Here is a 6597-nt window from a genome sequence, read left to right as displayed (position 1 = left end):
AAAATAGGACAAAGACTTTTTTTTTAATTACAAATATTATCAGTTTGGTACAATGTTTTGAAATTTACAGTCACTTCTTCTTGAACTGAATCCTTCCCTTCCTTTACATGCACAAATCATAGAGCAGGCCTATCACCTGTAATAATGATATTGTAGAAAAGGTTTTGGATCTGGAACCAAATTCTACATCTGTGGTGTAAATTCCACAAGAGTGGTCATATCAAACTCAACTCAAAGCAGCAGCACCTTCATCACAGGATAGTTGTTTCATTTTTGCACAGTTGTAGCATCTACTCACACCAAAAAAAAAAAATCCAGCTGTATAATCTTATTGAGCAAAGCAAATATTTACAATGGACCAATACTAGGGTGGAAACTTTTCAGTTAATTTTAATGTTGAAGATTGATCGGCTAATATTTTGCCTTTCTTGGTTACTCCTCCCACCTCCAAAAATACTAATTAATATTCAGTGAATAAAAGTTTTCCATTTTTATGAAATATTGTACCTGAATTTTACATCCAGAGGTATTATCAACAAATCGGTGCAATGCAAGCATCATGGCTATGAATTAATGTCGAGTTGTGCTTGCATGCAAAAGAATCAAACCAAACTTTCACTGACATGAATGCTGTGGTTTAAGTTCAATTTGATTGACCACTTTTCTAACGTTTGTAAACTCAACAATGATGTTTGCTGTTTGCTTCCTATCTGTTAAACATGCCATTGAAAGATGTTTTTATCTTGGTTCAATAAATAAAAAAAATATTCCTGCCAAAAGTCCAGGGAACGTGTAGCTACCTGTGCTGCACCAAACTCCAAAGCCAGATCACAGTCTGTCCAGGTAACAACTATGAAATACAGCAGCGGTTGCCAAACTCTCGGACCTCACGGCCCATTAAATCCATGGAATCCGGACTATGCATGATGCTAGAACTCGCCCACTCTCCAATCACAGGCTCAGACCAGCTTGCTAAATTTCGGGGGTGACAGCAGTGCCGGGCTGTGGACACAACAAACGTTGCTACTGTCCCCCCTGGTGTGTAGCAAGCAGGTCTGAGCCTGTGATGGGAGAATGGGCGGGCTGTGTCCATACGGGGGACAGAGCCGCGGACCACCATGGGTCCACACAGCACTGGATGGCAGCCGCTGAAATACAGAATACCTCGCACCATGGTATAGAGATATGAAGGGAGCAGTTCTGTAGTCCAAATCAGGAGAAAGCAGCCTAGAGTGACAATGCTACTTCTCCATATACAGTGTTTCCCCGAAAATAAGACCTACCCTGAAAATAAGACCTAGCACTTTTCCCCCAACCTGCCCTAATATAAGACCTACCCCGAAAATAAGACCTAGTAGAAAAAGAAAAAAAAAGTAGTTTTAGGTTTGTAAGGACAAAAAATATAAGACAGTGTCTTATTTTCGGGGAAACACGGTATACTATATATTGAGTCAGTGTTATAATACTGCCAGACCACCCAGTGAAACATGTCACCATCACATAAATGCATGTTTATTTTGGTTTTTGGATACACATCACTCTGTCTGTACAATGTCTTTATGTGCAGTCACACTTTAAAAAGATTTCCTTCAGTAAGGCTGCACACATTAATTGTTGTTGGAAGCGATCTTTCACCATCCTTTCCAACAACAAAAAAGTGCTGTACATACAGCGTCATTCTGCTCTATGGTACTATTCCTGTATGGTGAATTTTTATATATATTTTACTATTCCTGTATGGTGAATGTTCGATGCTTTGTACTATTCCTGTTTGGTGAATGTTGGACGTATTACACTATTCTTGTGTGGTGAATGTTCAATGAAATACACTATTCCTGTTTGGTGAATGTTGGATGTATTGTACTATTCCTGTATGGTGAATGTTGGGTGTATTATACACTCATGTATGGTGAATGTTGGGTGTATTATACACTCCTGTAGAGCGAATGTTGCATGTATTACACTATTCCTGTATGGTGAATGTTGGATGTATATATTATTCCTGTATGGTGAATGTTGGATGTATTGTATGGTTGGATGTATTTTTCTATGCCTGTATGGTGAATGTTGGATGTATTGCATCATTACTGTATGGTGAATGTTGAGTGTATTACAGTATTCCTGTATGGTGAATGTTGGATGAATTGCACAATTTCTGTATGGTGAATGTTGGATGCATTACACTATTCCTGTATGGTGAATGTTGGATGTATTACACGATTCCTGCATAGTGAATGTTGGGTGTATTATACAGTCTTGTGTAGTGAATGACACTGGATCAGTAAACTAAACAGAATCAGCAGAATAACTGCAGAAACATGAAAATGAAATGGTTGAGGCTGAAGCCGTCCAGCTGTTACACTGCCTCGTCATGGTCTATGCATGCTGGGGTTTGTAGTCCCCCAATAAGCGGCTATCATACTGAGGAGATGTCACGTGACGTGCGGTACTCACATCGCTGCTATCTCCGCAGGGAGGCTGCCACAGTGCTGTATGCAGAAGGGGCGGAGCTGACGATATGACGCAATACAGTTGTCACCGCTCTATCAGAGCAGAACCCTGGACAGCTCATCTACTCGCAGCCATTCAACCCCGCCCTCCGTCCCAGCATGCACCGGATCCAGACAGTCCTGGGAAGAGCATATCACGTGGCACAACTATCAATTAAAGGGGCCATGTCACCTAATGCAGGATACTAATGTACAGCCATGTGAAAAAGAAAGTACACCTTCCTCCAATTCTCAGGCTTTACATGTCAAAAAAAAGATTCTAAAATTATGTAAAGCGGGACTTTCAGTAAGTAAAAAATATAAAACTTAAAGCACAAGACAACCCAAAACAATAAAATTACACTTACATTCAATCCCGCAGATCAGTCTATCCGTCAGAAGGTTTCTTCCATCGGGTTCCATGTCATCCCCGTAGGCGCCGACATCTTCTCCTCTCGTCTTCTTTGTTCTTCTTGCTATGTCACCCGATCTTGCACTGCGCTGGGGGAAAATCTTGCTGATCTAACTGCGCATGCATGAGATCAGGAAAATCCCTATTGATGAAAGGGCTCCTTCTGTGCATACCTATGATAAGGACATGTGCAGAAGGAGCACCCAAGAGCCTTCCGGGATGCGTGATGTAGGTATCCCGGGAGGCTTTGTGCTCTCATTTATTCTCGATCGGCTAGGTTGGAGGTAGGCAAACTAGGCCACTAGGCCATTTCAGGGATGGGCAGGAGCACACTAGGCCGGACTATCTCTCAAGTCCTGCTCTAATGGCTCTGCCCCCCACCAGGAACACCCCCTGATGGCAAATCCCTCTCCTCCGTATGCATTGCGGAGGAGATGGATTTCCCTTCAAGGGGTGGTCCCTATTTAAACCGGTGTTGGAAGTATTAACGTCCGCCGCAGTAAATAGGGGAGCCACAGCAAGAGGAGGCTCAAGCGCAGCATGTAGCTCCGGAGCTCCGGTAGTTTGTTCCAGCCTAACGCCCCCTGGCCTAGGCGGCCAGCAACTCGCGGCACTGGAACTGCGGGTTGCAGGCTGGGATTAGGCTGGATCAGCCTGGTGGCGTTAGCCTGGAACAAACTACCGGCTAGGCAGTATCTGGCCTAAAGGCCGGAGATTGCCAACCTCTGGCCTAGGCGATCGAGAATAAGGGGGCGGTGCTGCACATTTTTTTGTTTTAGAAACAAACACACAGAATTTTTACTTAACATAAAAGGGTTGTTTAGGTACACTTTAAATTCACAGCTGCAAAGATGACATGCATCAGTCTGGATCTTCAATCAAAGCCCAATGTGATAGACAGGGGACAAGGCTGCACAGACCAACATTATCCACTAGGTGGCACAACAAGCTAGACTATAACTATAGCAAAAAAGTTTGCACAATAAAAAAGAATATACAGAGTACGTAAAGAATACTTGCAGTGCTGTTGCATACATATAAAGCATGTACTCTTCTCTCCTTATAGAAACCTAATATAATACACTGTAATATGAGCTGTGCTGTTCTGTTCAGAACATCTATGATGTCATTGTCTCAATAAAACAAGCAAATTAACTACTACTCTGCTCAAAGTTGTGTGTTGTTTCCGAATAAAACTATTTTGTTGAGGAGCCTGTAATGCCATTGAAGTAATTTGAGAGCTTGCATGATACTTCATAAAATAATTATCCTGAAGAATAACTATAATGTCAAATGATTGATTACTGCATGATGTAAAGCCAGAATCTAGAAAAAAATTCTGTAGTTTATAATAGGGTGAAGAAATAAAATATTTGCTGTGCCTAGGAAGGTAGAAGGCAAATATGATAGTCACTCATGTGGACTGCAGTCGTCCTGTAGTTTTTTCTTTTCCCCATTAATGACTTACCATGACATGATGTGCACTGCATTTATGTGTGGAGGCAATTATATTTCTAGAAGCAGAGCTTTGCTTTCTCACAGAGCCTCCACCCAGTATAGCACTACAGTGACATTTCCATTATGATATAGCAAATCTGTTAGGATAAATTCCACTTTACCAAGTAGGCATGATTAGCATGCACAAGAAACTTAACTGAAGTAAAGAGGGCATGCAGAGTATGCCTTGGACTTCTGTCCTGCTGCTGTTGCTTGCACTTGTTGTGGCTATTTGGGATTTCATTGATAAAAACAACAGCTGTAGAAGTTGATTTAAAAAACTAAACAGCAATATATGGAGATACAGGTAGTACCCGAGATAAGGACATCCGACATATGGACATCCATGTGCAGGACAGAGGCTTGATGGGGAAGGGGGGGTTTGCATGACTTGCAGAAGAAATCTTTTTCCAAACACAGCTAAGACTGAGCTCTTCTTCAAAATCTTGTACCTCTTTAAAGAGAGACCCAGAGCAGGGAACTAGGCACAGGGACTACATGACAGGGTGTAAGGGCAGCCCTTTAAGGTGGGAAAGAGTTAACTGAGTGAGGGAAAAGTTCAAGTTTAAGGCGAGGCTAGTATGGGATTGGTCGGAAGTTAATGGGAGGAGATTGAAAGGGTTAAATAGAGGGAATAAACGAAAGCTAGGAAAAGTTTTTTGCAGGAATTAAATTTAAAGGGTACATAGTTAATTTGGTCCTAGAGCCATTGGGATCTGGAAGGTTAAGAGTCCTGGGCGCATGTTGTTCATTAGGATTTTTGTTAATATGGGAGTTAGTATTATTAGTGTGTTTGTGAAGTTTGTGAAGTTTGTGTATTGTGTATAAGTTTGTTTGTAAATGGTTGTGGAAAGTTATATGATAATTTGTTTGTCAATAATGTTTGTTAATTTATGTTATTTTATATGTTAATGTTTTTGTATGTTAATTATTTTGGAGACGTAAAGTTTGATAAAGTTTTTTAAAGTTAAAATTTATTTGTTATTTATTACTGTTAAAGGATATTTATTTTGTGTTGGAAAATACATGGCTGCTTGCCAGCTATTTTAAAGTCTAGTTAAGGTGTCAGTGTATTTTTGGGTGAGAGTTTTTGCTTTGTTTGTGAATAACTCACAGTGAGGATTTTATAGAGTAACTGCTAACATGTTGCCTAATAATATGTTGGGACAAACATCTGTCCTAATTGCATTTATTAAAATAATGTACCTGTTCCGACTTACATACAAATTCAACTTGAGAACAAACCTATAGTCCCTATCTCGTATGTAACCGGGGGACTTCCTATGCAAAAAAAGATTTTTGTATTTACTCTGCTTCATTCACTGCAGTAGTTTTGCAAGCTTTTTTTTTACTTTTAATCAAAACTGATTGCACAAAATGGTTAACAGTGGAACAAAAAAAGTCCATCCATTATTTTTCTTTTCAGGCAGTAAAAGACAGCAGCATCCAGGGGCACTCTGCCACCCTGTTGCCTCTATAGCTTTGAAAACACTTGTAAACACCTTACAACCACTTTCAATATATAAATTAAAAAAAAATATATAATATATAAAAAAAAACCTGCATAGGTGTTTGCAAAAGCCTGGGAAAAAATAAGTACTTACTACTGGTTTCTGCTATCAAGTGCCTAGTGTATGACAGCAGGTGTTTGAGGGACACTAAATGGCATAGTAAAATACTAGTCTAAGCCTTAAAAGATCATATGAAATACAAAAAGTGTATAAAAGGCATCATTTGGAGAGCTGAATGATAAATAAAGAAACATTTCACCACCAGGTGGGAGAGAACTACAAAATCTGTCAATCTCTTTCTAGGTAATGTTTTTTATTGTTGTATTTCCTTTATTTCTCTTGAACGATACATATCCTGCTATTTAGACAACCCACCAACGTAAAAAGTAGATGTAGCGGTATTATTGACATGTCAAACAGTTGAGCTTGATTACCTAGTTTATGCAATGCGAATTTACCATGCTGTAAAAAAATAATCACTTTGTAAAGAATTCTCAGCGACATACAAGGTAATGGGAAAAAATGTGATTTTGATTCCTTTTGGCTTTATAGCTGAGGTCAGCAGACCTGTACCTGTACCTGCCCTGACCCACCATGGGTGTGCTAAAGTCTCTAGTTACTGTACGCATAAATAAAGACAGTTTCATAGTGGAGCTGACAACAGACTGTAATGATGTGTCATTTTCCA

The sequence above is a fragment of the Pyxicephalus adspersus genome, chromosome 1 (assembly GCF_032062135.1).
Source record: "Pyxicephalus adspersus chromosome 1, UCB_Pads_2.0, whole genome shotgun sequence".
NCBI lineage: Eukaryota > Metazoa > Chordata > Amphibia > Anura > Pyxicephalidae > Pyxicephalus > Pyxicephalus adspersus.
This window is presented reverse-complemented; position numbering follows the sequence as displayed.